General features: G+C 37.6%; 1 non-coding gene across 1 annotated transcript; it reads right to left on the bottom strand.

Annotated features, from left to right (window-relative positions):
• Positions 1-15,443: 15,443 nt before the first annotated feature.
• Positions 15,444-15,550, bottom strand: LOC141698895 (small nucleolar RNA R71). Its single transcript, XR_012565392.1, has one exon. It is a non-coding gene; the product is annotated as a small nucleolar RNA R71 (small nucleolar RNA).
• Positions 15,551-19,006: the final 3,456 nt, after the last annotated feature.

Raw genomic sequence — 19,006 nt, 5'->3', positions numbered from 1 at the left:
AGTGCCAGAATCAACCATCCAGAGAGCCAGTAAATAAAGATCAACCTATCAGGAATCAAACAGGTAAAGTTACAATAATTGGGTTTACATGTTTCAAGTATGGAAAACCAGGACATATAGCGAAAGATTGTAAAACACCAGCCCCAATCAATAATACACTGAGAATCATGGGTTCTACTTCAGTAGTAAATGAGCCTCCCAGAGCTAGAGTTTATGATATGTTTGTGAAGGATGCTATTCAGGATACTGATGTTGTGGCATGTACGCTTACTGTGAATTTTAATATGCTAAAGTGTTAGTAGATTGCAGAGCAACTCGATCATTTATCTCTCAAGATTTTGGTGATAAGTTGAACTGCCCGGTTGAATTGTTATATGAGACTATGACTGTAGAATTAGCAAATCAAGAGTGTGTATCTGTTAACCAAGTGTGTACGGACTATGAGATTGAGATTTCTGACAATAATTTTTATGCGGATTTGATACCATTTAAGTTATGAGAATTTGATGTTATTCTAGGAATGGAATGGCTATCTAAGTATGATGCTCCGGTTGACTATCATAACAAGAAGGTAATTCTGAAGACACCAAATGAGAATGTGGTGATGTTTAGAGGTCAAAGGCAAGTAAAGAAGTTCTTAACGATGATTCAAGCTCAAAAGTTATTGCGACAAGAATGAGAGCATTTTATCGCTTATGTAATAGATAGAGGTCAGGAGCCAGCAAAACTTGAAGATATTCCAGTGGTCAATGAGTTTCTAGATATGTTTCCAGATGATTTACCAGTACTACCTCCAGATATAGAAATTGAGTTTGCGATTGACCTTGCACCTAGAACAAAACCTGTATCTAAGGCCCCGTACAGAATGGTTGTAACGCCCCCAAATCCGGGGTCATGAACCTGGGTCGTCACGCAATCCTTCAATCATGTGTAACCTGTATTAACTCAATAATCCAATAACTCTATATCACAGACCCCCAATCTCACATATACACACATATAAGTTATAGCCTTAGAAATGATGTACACAATGTAATCTTCTTTATTACAACTCAAATGTACTTTATAGGATCTTAAACAATTATTCGTAACCTCTACATGAAGTTACAATAATTACTACTAACATTTTCTACCTCTCTGAATACTCTGGTCCACTTGAGACAAAGTTGTAAGGGATTTTCCCCATGATTTCAAGTGACTAAGTCCCACATCGGCATACTAGTAATCTGTTGTGTTGTGACATTTAAAAGAAAGCAAGAGTGAACAATAATGCTCAGGCATAGTAATCAACAGTATGAAAACACTATTAAAGAAATTATATTAATCTGTATAAGGATATGTTTTATTCAAAGTATTTTTTCTTGGTGATACACACCTCTTTTCAAAAGAATTCTTTGTTTAACTTATTAGTTTGTAAATACCTTAATGGTAAACCCAACACATAGGCTTGGGTTACGGTATTGTATCACAATTCCAATTGGAAGAATATGACATTTACCGGAGCCATCTCATACGATGATCAATCGTAATACAGAAATCTGTAACCTTCTCTACTAGTAGAAGGGCGACACCTTCGTAACCCGGTTATCACCCTGGCCTCATTTGGGCTATGTGTCCCAATTCGGGTATGCACACATTTCACAAGTTCCTGAGTACATAGAGTACCTTCGCCTACGGTACATTTGGTAGTCTCCTTAGTACTCATAGTAATAGAGTCTACCTCTCCTAGTCCTTGGAAGAATCCCATCATATCCCGAGAAATCGAACCACATCGAAGTTCCCCACATTTTGCTTGTTGATAGGCACAACTCATCTCGTTTATATATATATATATATATGTACTTCCGAGAATTTTTGGAGGAAGCACTAAGATAGTGTGAGTTGACCGTTGTCAACAGATAAGTATTAAAGGGGGAGTTTCTTTTGACACTATAGTCAAAATATTTAAAATACGTCGAGATAATATTTTTCGACGATCCAAAAGTATTAGTGATTTTCTGGAATTCAAAAAATATTTTTAAAATAGGTTTTATGATTTTCAAATCATATTAAACCATTTAGTAAATATTAGTAATTAAATAACAATTATTAAATAATTAAACCTCGAATTATTCTAGTTTTAAATAATATTTGGAATAATATTCCTCAACTAATTTATGTTTAAGAAATTAAAATAATCTTTAATAAATATTAAATAACTGAATTTGAAATTAAATAATCATCGGAGAATACTTCTCCTTTTTAAATGGATATCTGAAATTATATTCATTGTTCGAGTAATTACATATAGTTGAGGTAATACGATATTTGGAAATTGTTTTAAATAAATTTTCGAGGTATTTAATTCTTCGCAAGGGGACATCGAGTCCCTTGGAATAAAACGGTTACGGACTTTAATTTTCCAAAACATCTCTGAGATGATTCCCGAGTTTTTAATTTATACAAGTTGACCGACTCTCGGTCTATAATATATACATCGTGCTACTCGCTAGCGTTAACATTTCTAAAATATAAACACCTCCGAAATATTTCTGGATTCTTACAAATTTACACCGACCAACTCGCACTCTAACATTTTTAATAAATCGAAACATTACTATTTTAATATAAAACCACCTCAAGGAGCATCTTGAGTGTTTGTAGTATTTGTCCTAAAAGTTTCATTTTTAAATTATGAATTTAAATAGGTGGAAAACATTTTAAAAGTTCGGTCAGCTACAGAGTTTTACTATTCATATCGCTTTCACTAAAACGTTGATTTCTCTCAAACTGTTAACACAATTGATGCACTACTCTTTCCATAGTGTACAAGAGCTAGCGCAGATGAGTTTGGACTGATCGACCAGGCACCACAAAGCAAGCATGAGGGAGTTTACTTGCTCGACTAAGGAGAGGGAGGAATGAAACAGCCCGACTGGATAATGAAAATATATAGCCCGGAAATGGCCAACTCAACCGATAGCGGTAGGGCCGAAGGTAGGCTATCTCTCCTCATTAATAGTACCTATGGTGGCATTCTACTCACTTGCATACTCTTCATCAACATATCTTTCTTTGGGATCAGAGCCGTGCATGGATGATGCATGCATGAGCATATGATACGTTGATCATCACCTCAATCAGGTGTCATCACGTACTATATTATATCTTTAATGATGTACTTAATTTCATCCATGATCAGGGCGCATATTAACACCGGCTATGCAATCACATGCTAACAGCTCTTTCTATAAGACCGTAGGCAACTAGAATTGCTTATACAAGACGATTGCATAATAGCATAAATAATAGCTTAATTGCTCGGCTCACCAAAAAATAGGTTGATGTCGAGCCTATCCCCTCAGCGGGAAAAAGTCGCAAAAAAAAAATCTAAAATGAGAATGTTTCCACGCGGGTGTCTGGGTCTGTGTCTTATTGGAATTTTAGTCAAGGGACTCTTTATTTTGGATCTCGGGATTATTGTTGAAATGGTTCAATCGCGCCTTGTTGCAAAAGGTATATTTTTTTCTTTTAGGCCAGATGGTTGGGCGGAAGGGTTTAATCATTTTTGCTTTGGCAGGAGCTGTCCTAAACCCCCCCTTTATCCTCAAGATGGATTAGGGTGATGTGAGTTGGAGCCCAAAGTTGTCTCTTCCTTCGTCATTATCCCCCGTGCCTTCGCTATCTAGCGTGAAAACAACAGACTTTGATGTCTTTGCTGATCAGCAGGGGACACCTGCTTCGGCACCCGCCCAAGAGGCGGAAGTGCTGGAAATTCCTTCCCCCGAAATAAGTCAGGGGGAATTGCTTGGGGAAGATCCCGATGCCCAGGTCGGACCTATCAACGCCCCCTCTCCCCAAGAAGTGTTTGGGCAGCTGGGATATTTTTTATCACGCTTCAGTAAAATCCGAGCTCGGGGGGATTTTATCATTGCTACAAAGGATAAGCTAGACCTGAAGCATGCTTCACCCGAGAAGCTGTACAGGATCCATGCTATCATGGAATCCATCACGGACCAACACGACTGTCCCACTTCTGGGAGAAAGGCAGCGGATCTCTTGATCAAAGCGGTTCATGAGTGGGAAGAAAACCAAAACAACAAATGATGTCTACTGGTTGGTAGTGAGAGGACGATACAATAGAGTAAATGATTGCATTTCCATACTATTCAATTTTACATAAGTGAACTGAGAAACCATAATTATGGTTTCTCTAGTTCACTTATTCTACTGGATCTTACGGAGAAAGTTCATGTACGACATGATTCAGATTTGATCATAGAAATGATTTTCTTTAAGCGAACCAGCCTATCCTCTGTATGGAACTTATGTGGTGGTTGGAGCAAAGACACACTTGATTGCGAATTCCAATGTAATGCGGCAGATGGATAAAGGCATATATCTGCACAGACTAATCAATAGTTCAAGTCACACACTCCCATAATCCATTTTCTCTTCGGAAAATTCCCTTCAACTATATTAATAATATAATATTGCAGTGTTCAAGAGAAATATCCAAATACATGTCTTACTTTTTTTAATAATCCATACTTGTAGCAATGAAATATTATTTTTATTTTACCCAGTGATAAAGGATGGATTACAAATATCGATGATATATCTTCTCTATAAAGGACCAGAAATGCCTTGTTTACGTATCATTGGAAAGTGCATTAACATAAAAATGGCTGTAAGAAGCGGCAATAGAAAAGTGTGTAAACTACAAAAATGAGTCAAAGTGGATTGTCCCACACTAGCACTTCCACGCAATAATTCTACCAAAGGCGACCCTATTACAGGAATAGCTTCGGGTACACCCATTACAATTTTCACTGCCCAATAACCAATTTGGTCCCGAGGTAAGGAATAACCAGTTACACCAAAAGATGCAGTCAATACAGCTAGAACCACACCTGTAACCCAAGTTAATTTGCGAGGTTTTTTAAATCCACCAGCAAAATACACCCAAAATAGATACAAGATCATCATTAGAACCATCATACTTGCCGACCATCGATGAACTAATCGGATTAACCAACCAAAATTAGCTTCAGTCATTATGTATTGAACCGAAGCAAAAGCGTCCGTAACGGTCGGACGATAGTAAAAAGACATAGAAAATCCCATAGCCACTTGTACTAAAAAACAAGTAAGCGTAATACCTCCCAGACAATAAAATATTTTGACATGAGGATGAACGTATTTACTAGTTAAATCATCTGTAATCGCCTGAATCTCGAGATGTTCTTCAAACCAATCATATACTTTATTGAGATAGGTGGGACTCCCCCTCCGAGAACCATATATGAGACTTTCATCTCGTACAGCTCAAGAAAAACACCCAAATACTAGTTGGAACGGATATGTAATAGAAAACTCGAAACTTCTTTTCTTAATCTCTGATTCAATCTTCTCTGAAGATACAAGGGAAGATAATAAAAATCCGAAAACTTTTCTTTATGGAGATAATACCAAAATATCAAGTTGGCTCAGTCGTCTTTATCTCGATTCTTACAGGCCTCCTGAATCCTCTTTTTCCCTATTTTTTTCTTTACTTTTTTGTATAAAAGTAACTTTTATTTGTTGTGTTCTTTATTATTGATAGGAATTCTCTTGTTAAGACCCTATGAATCAATGAAAACATTAGATTCATACTAGAACTACGATTATTCAACAAAAATTATAACCTAAGCCCAAGGATTCTCTGAGTAAGAACCTTTGGATCATCACTTATTCCACGAATATATATAATGACTATAAATCTAATGAAAGGTTTGACGACAAGACAAACCTTTCATTAGATTTACAAATTCCAATTCTTTTAAATTTTGATTCCGGCCGCGAGGTCTAAATATTAAGTATGAATCATAGTTCAAAAATTTCTTAATCTATTTCATATATTCCGTGTTCCGGATACTAGACTAAATATCCGACGAAGTAGAACCACCTCAATCAAATTAAAAGATGACGGACCCGTTCTCTGTACTATCAATAGGATCAATTATAACAAGTCACACACTCATATTCCAGAAATACAGAAAAGAATAAATTTCGCGGTCGAACTACCAAAATAGAATGGGCTAAAAATAAAAATATTGAAAAAATAGGACTTTGAGGTTCTTAGAGATCTAATTCATTGAAATTCCATCCAATAAAACAGAAGAATTATAAATCTCCAAAATGATAGATAGAAATATTGAAAATAGGGCCATTACGACACCTATCAAAGGAGCTGTTCCCCATCCAGGGGCTACTTTACCATATTCTGAATTAAGTGGTTTCAATAAATTCCCTACAGTAGTTGGTTTTGGACGAGATCTAGAACCGTTCTCAACAGTTTGTGTAGCCATAAATCCTATTGTATTCATTGAGAGCTGTTGACTTTGTATACCATTCCGTTGTAAATAAACGATCTTATCATAGATCCGTTGTAGTCTTGAAATTGTATAATAATGGAAACAACAACCCCAGTCGCCATCTTTATATCTGGTTTACTTATAAGTTTTACCGGGTACGCCTTATATACCGCTTTTGGGAAACCTTCTCAACAACTAAGAGATCCCTTCGACGAACATGGGGACTAGTTGAAGTAATGAGTCCCCCAATATTTGGGGGAACTCATTACTTCAATTGAGATAATGAAAAATCATTTCATATTTTTAGTTGGAAATTTACTTTTTAGTTGGAACTTTAGGCGGTTCTCTAAAAAAGATAGCGAAAAAAATTATACCTAGAGTCGAGACTAAGAGGAATGTATAAACTAATGCTTCCATAGATTTTTGCTTTTAAATAAACAAATTACTTAGGCCAAATTATTGGATAGAAATATCATTATTTGATTGATCTAAGTTCACGCAATTTATTATTTATGAAAATTTGATTTTGGTCAATCGCTGAAGAAAATCAACTGAAAGGGGAATCCCTCTATAGAGCACCCCTCTTTTTTTTACTCACACGCCGTAAACCACAAAAATTCTTATTCAAATTCTGATTCCGAATAGGAAATATTAGGATTGGCCGACCAACAATATACAATGAATATCTATTCAGGAGAGAATGATATAATATAAGTGGATCAACCAATAATTTTAGGAAAAAGGATCTTTAGGTCTCTTTCCCTTTTTTGTTTTACAACTATCTACTCTAATATCTTTAGCTATTACTCTAGATTGTATATAGTGAGTTGTATATTTAGGTTTCCTAATTAGAATTAGATTCTATTTTTTTTGAGCCGCGCATACATTGGTTGGGGATAAGCTAAAAAAGAATCTTTCAAAAACTATTCAATGATGGCCCTCCATGGATTCCCCTATATAAGCCGCGGCTAAAATTGCAAAAATCAGAGCTTGAATACCACTTGTAAATAATCCAAGGAACATAAAGTCTTCGTAGTCGCGATCTAGAATAAATTTAGAATAGATTAATTGAAAATGGTTTTCTGGGAACAGGGGTGAAAATCCCGAAGCAGCAGTTGGATGCATTGGCTATTTTGCGGTTGTTTTGGGCTTCTCTCCTTGTGCGACCTTCACTCCGATATTTTTATAAAATCGAAAAATTTAAATTTTAACCCGATTCTTTTTAGGAAGTTTTCCTTACTTTCTGATCTAGTTTGTCCAATGTTTTCAAAGTCTGGAATGCTTTTTTTGCCAGAAGTCTGGAATGCTTTTAAGGGTTCCAAAAACGTCCAATGCTTAGACAAATTTTCTGTAGTTCGCGTAAGTATTTTACTAAAACGGTCATATCTCCTAAACCGTAAATCTCCTTAACGCGTTCTTTATATGTACGTAAACTATAAATCAAGGTATAGCTTGACATGTTCAGTGGGGTTTAATTTACATAAATTATATGGCATACGCCTTCTGTCTAACCAGTTTATGTGCAATCAAAGTCTCAAATCCACAACAACATCAAATTCTTGAGGTTTTCATTCCTCAAATCTCATACCAACACTCAAACTCACAAATATTCAACTATTAACATGTATTTAAGTTTATATTAATCAACATACAAAATCCACATCTTTAAAATAAGCATTACTCATCAAGATTTCATCTTAAGTGTATTAAACTTTCAAGAACTCAACATACTAAAGCTTATCTCAACATCAATCACAAAACTCATCTAAGAAATCTTTTGTTGCCCAATGATGATACAATTGTTTAAGGGGGGTTGGATCAAATTAAATAAATGTTTCGAACAAGTAATAAAAATATAACAGTTCTTTATATTTCTGATAAAAACTGTTACAAACTCTCTCAAGAAATACTGATATTCTTGAGAGCTGCTAGGTCGTACAATGCTCAAGTTAATTCACTATGTGATGACCTAAACTGTGTTTATATAATACATAGTTGCTGTTAATCAATCTAAGTTATGCATTATCAAAAACTAACTGAAACTAATATATTTCTTCAACTGAATAGATAAAGCCCTATAACTCAGACGTAAGAGATATCTATTCCATAAACCAAGGAATAGAACAAATCTTCTAAGCTGACTGCCTTCAGATACTGATGACATACAAATGCTGATGATGTGTCAAATCCTGATGACACATCAAATATTGATGACACCCGAACACAGCCAGATCCCGAGCTTCTTCTGATCATTGGGAATCAGTACGTAACAATCTCCCCCAATTTATGCCTAATGTAATGAAGCACAAATTCCATTCTCAATTATGCCAAAAGCAATTACAAAATGTTGAAGGAGTAAATATTACTTCAGTATCCTCAGATAACTGAAAGTTATTTCCATAAAGTTTTTAAACCTTTCTTCCTCCTTGTCTTGAAGGACTTTAATAAGCTTTTTCTTCAACTATCTCTTCTCTTTAGTGTCTTCTCCAAGCTGATAGATGGCTGATCTTAGTTTAAAAATTGAGATTTTGTTAATCTCAAGATCACCAATCTACATAAAGCTTAAACTGACATCTTCATGATCAGGACTGAAGAACAACTGAGGATTGTTAAGAAAAACTTTTGGAACTACAGCTCCCTTTTCCATCTTCATTTCTTGACCAGTATAAGTTCTGTACATAGGAACATAATCACCATTACATTTATCATCCTCTGTCATGACTCTTCTTCTGATGACTTCAAGTATCATAGAAGACCAATTTCTGGTGACACTGTTCTCAACTCTAAGAAGATAGTGAATGTATTTCAATTCTGTCACAGTCTTCATCAAGAGTTGCTGCAAGGTAAAACTCTTTACTTTACCATCTCTCAAAAAGTACAGAATCTCTTCTCTGACATCATTATCATTTATCTTTCTATAAACAATCTTCAAAGCTTCAACTTTCTCAAGGTATGAAGGAAAAATTCTTTCACCAAGATTGTCAGTAAGAGTATTTGTATCCAACAAATCAGACCGTAGAACCTCCATTTCAGAATGACCAATACCTCCTCTGGTTCGAGTTTTGATAAGCTTCAGCTTTTCATTATATTCCACCCAAGAGGGTTTCTTGACGGACTTATTAATATCTTCCTGCTCTAAAATAGAATCCCTTAGCCCTGCTGACACAAATTCAACATGCTTGAACCCTTTAGGATAATCGAATGTATAAATATCTTTCCATCTTTTATCCTTCTTGCTGAGAGGAGCATAACTTGTAGACAAATCATGAATCTTTCCTTTTGTTTTATGCCTAGCTCTCTATTTGATTTTATAACTCTCTGCACATAATCTTTGCATGCTTGATCAACTTTCCTTCTGTCAACTCTTTCTTTTTCATCAACCTCTGAATTATGAGGAGTAACTACTGTAGTAAGAGCTGAGGCATTTAATGCTTTGATCACCTTTTTATCAGAGTCAAAATCAGCTATCAAGTTCATAGCATTAGGAGCTGCTTTTGCTTCAGGATTTGAGTCTGCTTCAAGAGTTGCATTCTGATTTGTTGTATCAGTTTGATCAATGTTAATGGCTAATCTTTTCTTCCTTTAAACAATCAACTCTTCTAGCTTCTGAACTTCTTCTGCTCCTTCATGTCCTTGTACAGGAACATACCTTCTCTGGATAGGACATTCAGAAATGCACAATTAAATGCAGTCACTTGACTTGGTTTAGAAGTCCTTCCTCTTCCTCCTCTTCCTCTAGCTCTTGTAGATCTTCCACCTCTTTTTCCTCTTCCTTTAGAAGTGTTGGCTTCAGCTTCAATTTGAGCCATTAACTCATTCTATTGCATAACTGCTTCTTCAGCTGTTAGATCAAGAAATTCTTCAGTTATTGATCCAAGAGCACTCCTAGCATTCTTTTGCTTAAACCTCTTATCTTTTTAGTACAAGATAATCTCTTCACCTGTTTCCTTGTGTCTGTAAGGAAAGAATAACCCTTTAGCATCTACTAAATTAGAGATTGTAACATCATCAGTCTCAGGAGCATCAGTAGTAGTCTTGTGCTTAGCTTTATAAGCACCAGTAGACTTCTCTTGTCCTGAAGAACCAGTCTTCTTGGAATGTTGAGGTTGTTAAGCAGTAGAAGCAATTTGAATATTTGTAACTGGATTTTTATCACCACCATCATCAATATCTTTATCCTTTATCTGAATAGAATCTGGTGTACATTTTGTAGCAACTATCTTCTCCCCCGTTTTGGCATCAGTATTTGAAAGAAGAGAAAATAGAGCATCCAGTTTATCAGCTATAGAAGATACCTTATCTTCGAAAGAGGAAAGTCTAGAGTCCATGTTGTGTTGAGATTGAACAACACCTTTAATGACAGTTTTCACACTTGTGATTTCAGCCGAAGTAGGTGTGTTGAGCATGAATGCATCAATTTTATTCTTGACAACAGCATGAGACTTCTTCATATCATCAAGGTCAGAGTGAATTCGTATGACAGAAATAGTGGAGGTCTTAAGATGCAATTTCAGATCAGGAATTTGAATTTCATCATAGGCCCTATGAAAATGTTGCAAGCTAGCAACAAATGAGATAGAACTATTTGCATATCTCCACTTAAAATCCTATTCAGTCTATCGAAAATGCTCAGCATCAGCATTGTAATAAGAAGGATTTTCATTGAAATGTGAAGAAGAACCAATATTGGACTTCTTAGATGCATCAATTACAGTCTTAAGCTGAGCTGTGTCAGAATTATCATTATCACTGTCATCATCAGAATCAGACAGACCCTCAGAAGAATTTGCAAAACTAGGCAGAATTGTTTTGCCTTTAGAAGAATCCTTTGCAATAGGTGCATGTGGCTGATGAGATCCTGAAATATAAACAAGGTAACACCTAAATCTCTCTTTTCTTTTCAAGTGATCTCATCACTTCTCACATAATATATTACTTTTAAGAGTAATATGGTTCTCATAGAAGAAACTTTATAAGAGATAAAAAACTTATAAAATTCTTGTCTCAAAGCTACCTCTCCTTTATCCAGTACAGGAGACTGCCACTCAAAAATTTAATTTTCTCACATGGTATTTTCACACAGTCTCACCGAAAGGCTCAGTCACACACTTAGCAAATAAATAAGAGATGGATGAGAAGAGTAGTATGCTTGTCAGATAAATAGAGGTAACCTCAAAGAAGATACTATTTATAATCATACAAACATGAGAACTATATAAGAGAATTAGCAATACCTGAAGGTGAGTCCTCAAGTGGAAGTGATGATAGTGGAGGAACAAACAGCACATTAGGATGCATTTGCAAACTCACAATCAGTAAAGGATCATCAATGGTAGTTATTACAGTTGAAGGATGAAGCTCAGTAGGATCTGATGTAACATCAGGATTTGACTTGTCAAGATTAAGTGAGGGATCAATATCAGTACTTTGAACTGATGGTTCTTGTGGGTTCTGAGAAATGTGAGCTGCTTTAGCAAGTGTTTGTGAAGGTTCTTGTGTGCTCTTCTAAAAAATAGGATCATTGATAATTTCATCCACCTTTGACAATACCTCCTGATGAGCCTTATTTTCCTTTAGTAGTTGGTCAGAGTTGACAAGAAGATCACTCTGAGAAATATCAACAATGATTTGTGCACCCTCTTTGTCTGCATCATCCCTTTGAGAAGATGGTTCTTGTGTGACTGGATGTGGTGCCGTTGCTAAATCCCTTTGAGACTAAGGTTCTTATGGACTGACATCGATAGCAAGGGGCTGAGTCTTTTTCTTCTTTCTGATGTACCCAACCACTTCTTTATTTTTTCTTTTCAACCTTCTCTTTTCAGCTATCTTGAGCACAACAGTTGCTTTGATCATTGGAAGCTTGTTGAGCATATCACTAGCATTAGTAGTTGGCTCCTTGGTTCCAGTAGTGTCAATAGAGTCATCAGGATTTTCAATAGTTGATTTCTTGATTTTCAACATAGACCCAATGGGCATCTAATCATTAGAGTTAGAATTATCTTGCATGATCAGTCTTCTTTTCCTGACTGGAAAATATTCTTCTTTCTTCCTACTCTCACTCAGTGAGGCTTGTATAGCTTTCTGTCCAGATTTGACAGATTTCTTAACTAGCCTTTTCTTTGTTATAACTGATGCCTTTTGGGAGACATCAGAGGAGGCTAATTTAGAAGCTGGATATGATTGCTGTTTGGAAGAAGAAATGTTTGGGTTAGAAACAAAATGGGTAGTTTCTTGTCTCACAGCATCAGGAACTGTGACAGAGGTGCCAGCATCAGGATTTGTAGGCACTTGTGTAGGAGTAGGTCTATTTCTCAACATAAATTGTCTAACCTCTCTAGGCAGGAAAGGAGGTCCTGAAAATTCATTATTTTCATCCCTTTTAATGTGATCAGTGATAGCTTTTTCAGAAATTTGAAAAATAGGAAGTAATTCATCATCATCAAAAGTAGCATTAGGCATAGAAAATTGAAAATCAGTTGAAGGAATCTAGTATAACCTATAACTCCTGATGCATCTGCTCTCTTAGAAATTATGAATTGTAGTATAGTATTACCATAATCAAAATTACCAGAGTAAAGAAGAGAGTACCCAATTTTCATAGAAGTGGATGGAAGAGCATCAAAATTTGTTGTTTTGTTCAAGAAACACCTGCTGATGCAATCAAAGAAGAAATTCCATTCTCTCTTCAGGTTTTTCCTTTCCAGTTTACCAATGGTTGTTATTTCACCTTTATACCTAGGGTCCTTAGCATATCAAACAGCTGCTCAGTTGCATAGGTATTAGGAGCACCATCACAAGCAGGAAATCTCAGAGCTTGAATCAGAACATCAACATCAACCTCATACACGTGGCCCTTATATTCAAAAGAAAAGCTAGTGTTTGTTGCATTACCAAAATTGTGTTTCATACTTGCATTACATCCCTGTATGACACCTTGGTAGGATTCGTAAGAGCATACCCAATTGGACATTGGAGTAAGTGATAAGTGGCATTTTATACCACTTAGAACGTCTTAAAATGGCTTAAATTGGTGTCTTGAAATCAAGTATTTTGTGTATTTGATGCGTTTTTCTAGTGTTTATGCATTTCAGGGTATTAGTTGCATTTCGGGGGAGGAATCATCAAGAATAAGCCTTGGCATGTGTTCACCATTGCGAGAGGAAAGGAATGGGCAGATTACGGCGAAGAAACGGAGCAAGCTTGGAATTTTTCCAGTAGGGTCCTCCGCGCCCGCGCAGCAATGCTGAGCGGCCGCGCAACAGCCTGCGCGCCCGCGCAAATATGCTGAGCGGCCGCGCAAGGTCGGGGAAAAAGCTGAATTATTTTAGACTTCTACTTCTGTGTGGCTTCCAACTTCTATGTAATCTGAGTTTTATGGGACTATTATATAGGTAGATTTGAGACGTTTTCACAGAGAGTATTAAGGGGATTATGTTTTAGATTGTGTTTTACGCAAGAAGCGAAGGAGATAAGGAAGAAGACCGATTTAGCACACCGCAACGAAGGGGAAGCATATATTCTTGTGATTCTTGTTTTGTTGTAACGTTGGATGCTAGTTTTCTTGCTTTGACTTATTTACTCTTGTGACGTACTCTGTTTTAATTTAATTAGTGTAGTTATTATTTTCTTGTGTTGTTTGTCATGATTTCATATGAACCCATGATGGCGATAAGTTCTATTATGGGCTAATCGTGATCATGGGGTTACAACGGATTTATTATGGAATTCTTTAGTTAATTGTTTAATACTTTAGTGTGTGATGATTGCATGATATCTAGTATTGGTTGTGCGTATTCGTCTTATGTGCGTCGCGAACATATAAGAGTGGGTGTTAATCTCTTGTGAAGCGACGGTGGATCTTGAGATTTAGAACTTGCCATGCTAGCATAGGTTCATGTACGTTGTGCATGATTAGTGAGTAACTCTAACAGTTTTATTTGCCCTATGTAATCAAAAGGGATAACTTGTGCTTAAATCGTTGTGTTGTCAATTTCTGTAGACATATAGGAACTCAACATAATTGATGACTATTCAACTTCTATCTTAATTGTGGATGCTTGGTAGAATGGTATTAGTACAATGAAAGTTGGCTTTTATCAGTTTCGTGTTATTCGATTAATGTCATCACTGTCACATGCTAAAGGTAATAACAATGGCTATAGAAGGAAGTAATAATGAAGTTGTGATCTCATGAGTGTTTTATTATTGATAAATTGAAGTGTTAGTTAAGTGGTTAATTGAATAGTTAATTATAGTTAATATTTAATCAACAATTTTAAGTGTTATTATCTTAACATTGAGAAGTAATCATACATTGGTGAGTGAGTTTAATTAGACAATAATTTAGTCTGAGTCTCTGAGGGAACGAACTAGAAAGTATTCTATATTACTTGCGAACGCGTATACTTGCGTGAATATTAGTGCGTGTTTTCGCCCTAACAAGTTTTTGGCGCCGCTGCCGGGGACTCGGCGTATTTGTTTAGTTTATGTACTTACCATCATTGGTCATTAGGACTCAGTGATTAGGACGTAGTAGTTACTTACTCTTTTCGGTTGTGTTTCAGGTACTTTAGCAAGCGTTTATGCAAACTCGTTCTCGTGCTCGCAAGAGGACTTTAGATACAGCTGAGGAGACAGACGAAGTTCTTGATATTCCGGAGAAGTTAGATTTTGAGGATTCGGATTCAGGAACTGAGCAGAAAGAACCAGTAAACATGGGAGATCGTATTGTTCAAGCTGATCTAGCTCTTATGGATTTTTCTCGGCCTAAAATCGATGACATTCAGTCAAGCATCCTTCATCCGGCTATTCAAGCTAATACCTTTGAAATCAAGCCGGGCACTATTCAGATGGTGCAGAATTCTGTTTCTTTTGGAGGAGCGGCAACGGAAGACCCCAACATGCACATAAGGAATTTTGTCGAGATCTGCAGCACTTTTAAGTATAATGGCGTGACTGATGAGGCTATCAAGTTGAGGCTTTTCCCATTCTCACTGAGGGATAAGGCTAAAGACTGGTTACATTCTGAACCAGCTGGGTCCATCACTACGTGGCAAGATCTTGCAGCAAAAGTTTCTGGTGAAGTTTTATCCAATGGCAAAGACTGCTGCTATGAGGAGTGCTCTTACTCAGTTTGCGCAGCAACCTACAGAATCTATGTGCGAGGCTTGGGAACGCTACAAGGAAATGTTGAGAAAATGTCCACATCATGGAATGCCGGATTGGATGGTGATCACTGGTTTTATAATGGTTTGGGGGCCCAATCTCGGCCCATGCTCGATGCAGCAGCTGGAGGAGCCTTATGGGCTAAAAGCTATACTGAGGCGTATAATCTTATAGAGACGATGGATGCAAATGAGCATCAAAACCCAACTCAGAGGATGACGTCAGGCAAGGTAGCAGGTATTCTGGAAGTTGATGCAGCCACCGCTATTGCAGCCCAGCTCCAAGCGCTATCAATGAAGGTTGATTCTCTGGCTACGTATGGAGTTAATCAAATAGCTATGGTTTGTGAGCTTTGTGCAGGTTCTCATGCTACGGATCAGTGTTCTCTTGTCAACGAATCTGTTCAGTATGTGAATAATTATCAGTGACAACAGCAGCCTGTGCCAGCGACCTATCATCCTAATAACATAAATCATCCAAATTTCAGCTGGGGGAATAATCAGAATGCTATTCAGCCACCATATCAGCAAGGAGTGAGTAAACAGTTTAACCCACCTGGATTCCAGCAACCACAGCAGTATGCTACAAGGCAATCATATCCTCAACAGGGAAGTACAGCTGCACCTACTAAGTGCTGATTTTGAGGAACTTAAGCTGTTGTGCAAGAGTCAGGCGGTTTCTATCAAGACCTTGGAAAATCAAATCGGTCAATTAGCCAATGCAGTGCTCAATCGTCAACCTGGACACTCTTCCCAGTGACACGGAAGTACCAGGCAGGAAGGAAGCTAAAGAGCAAGTCAAGGCTATTACCTTAAGGTCTGGAAAAGTAGGCTGATGCTGAAAAGGCAAAGGAAGTCGAAGCTGAAGTTAGAGATGAAGAATCTAAGCAAAAGGAGAAAGCGGCGGAACCAAGGAAGACTACTGTTGAACACACTCTGCCTGAGGCTAATACAGGGGAGAAACAGCTCTATCCTCCACCACCTTTTCCTAAGAGATTGCAGCAACAAAAGCTGGATAGACAGTTCGGGAAGTTTCTGGAGGTGTTCAAGAAACTTCACATCAATATACCTTTCGCTGAGGCTCTGGAACAAATGCCTAGTTATGCGAAGTTTATGAAGACTATTCTTTCAAGGAAGGTGAAACTGGATGACCTTGAAACCGTTGCTCTCACGGAAAGAATGCAGCGCTGTTCTGCAGCAAAAGTTACCACCAAAACTGAAAGATCCAGGAAGCTTCACCATTCCTTGCACCATTGGCAATCTAACTTTTGACAAGTGCCTTTGTGATTTGGGAGCAAGCATTAATCTGATGCCGTTGTCGATCTTTAAAAAGCTGGATCTGCCTGATCCAAAACCCACATACATGTCGCTACAATTGGCTGACCGTTCCATTACTTACCCAAGGGGCATAGTTGAGGATGTGCTCGTCAAGGTGGATAAGCTCTTCTTTCCAGCAGATTTTGTTATTCTGGATTTTGAGGAAGATAAGAAGATTCCCATAATCTTGGGAAGGCCTTTCTTGGCTACTGGCCGTACCTTGATAGATGTGCAAAAAGGTGAACTTACTATGCGGGTCCAAGATCAGGATGTGACCTTCAATGTATTCAAGGCAATGAAATACCCTACAGAAGATGAGGAGTGCTTAAAAGTGGATGTGATTGATACTGCGGTTACTTCGGAACTCGATCATATGCTAATGTCTGATGCATTGGAAAAGGCCTTAGTGGGGGATTTTGACAGCGATGATGAAGATAACAACGAGCAATTACAATATCTGAACGCTTCTCCATGGAAGCGAAAGCTGGACATACCATTTGAATCTCTTGGTACTTCTGACCTTAAGAATGCTGAAGGGAAGCTCAAACCATCAATAGAGGAAGCACCTACCTTGGAGCTCAAACCATTACCTGAACACTTGAGGTATGCTTTTTTAGGTGATTCATCTACGTTACCTGTTATTATTTCATCTGACCTTTCAGGTAGTGAGGAAGACAAGCTCTTAAGGATTTTGAGAGAATTCAAATCGGCTAATGGATGGACCATAGCAGACATCAAGGGGATAACTCCTTCATATTGTATGCATAAAATTCTGCTAGAGGAAGGTAGTAAGCCAACTGTGGAACAGCAGCGAAGACTGAATCCCATCATGAAGGAGGTGGTGAAGAAAGAAATTCTGAAATGGCTAGATGCAGGCATCATTTATCCTATTTCTGACAGCTCGTGGGTGAGCCCCGTACAATATGTACCTAAGAAGGGAGGTATCACTGTGGTCGCAAATGAAAAGAATGAGCTCATCCCTACTCGAACAGTTACAGGATGGAGAGTATGCATGGATTATAGAAAATTGAACAAAGCCACAAGGAAGGATCACTTCCCTCTTCCATTTATTGATCAGATGCTTGACAGATTGGCGGGACATGAGTATTTTTGTCTTCTGGATGGTTATTCCGGGTATAATCAGATTTGTATTGCACCAGAGGATCAGGAAAAGACTACCTTCACTTGTCCATTTGGCACATTTGCTTTTCGCAGAGTTTCGTTTGGGTTATGTGGCGCCCCGGCCACCTTTCAGAGATGTATGATGGCTATATTCTCTGACATGATTGGAAATAACGTCGAAGTGTTCATGGATGACTTCTCCGTCTTTGGACACTCATATGATGAATGTTTGAATAATCTGCGCGCCGTACTCAAAAGATGCGTGGAAACTAATTTGGTGCTTAATTGGGAGAAATGTCATTTTATGGTGCGTGAAGGCATTATCCTTGGGCATAAGGTCTCTAGCAAGGGTCTGGAGGTGGACAAGGCCAAGGTGGGAGTCATTGAAAATCTTCCCCCACCTAATTCTGTGAAAGGAATCCGTAGTTTTCTTGGTCATGCGGGTTTTTATCGGCGATTTATCAAGGACTTTTCAAAGATATCTAAGCCGTTGTGCAATTTGCTTGAGAAAGATGTGCCATTCAAATTTGATGATGAATGTTTGGCAGCATTCGAGAATCTCAAGAAGAGTTTGATCACTGCACCAGTTATTACAGCACCAGATTGGATAGAACCGTTTGAGATGATGTGTGATGCAAGTGATTATGCGGTAGGTGCAGTTCTGGGACAGCGCAAGAAAAATCTCTTCCATGTGGTCTACTATGCGAGTAAGACTTTAAATGGTGCCCAATTGAACTACACCACTACTGAGAAGGAGCTTTTGGCTATAGTCTTTGGCTTTGAGAAATTTCGATCTTATCTGCTTGGTACGAAAGTAACAGTATTCACTGATCATGCAGCTATTCGCTATCTGGTTTCTAAGAAGGATTCGAAGCCGAGACTCATTCGTTGGGTGCTTTTACTTCAGGAATTTGAGTTAGAGATCAAAGATAGAAAAGGTACTGAGAATCAAGTAGCTGACCATCTCTCTAGGTTCGAGAATCCCGATTCTACTTCACAAGATAGGACGTTAATCAATGAATCTTTTCCGGATGAGCAGTTGTTTGCAATTCAGGAGGAAGAACCATG

Source organism: Apium graveolens, chromosome 11, assembly GCF_009905375.1.
Source record: "Apium graveolens cultivar Ventura chromosome 11, ASM990537v1, whole genome shotgun sequence".
NCBI lineage: Eukaryota > Viridiplantae > Streptophyta > Magnoliopsida > Apiales > Apiaceae > Apium > Apium graveolens.
This window is presented reverse-complemented; position numbering and strand designations above follow the sequence as displayed.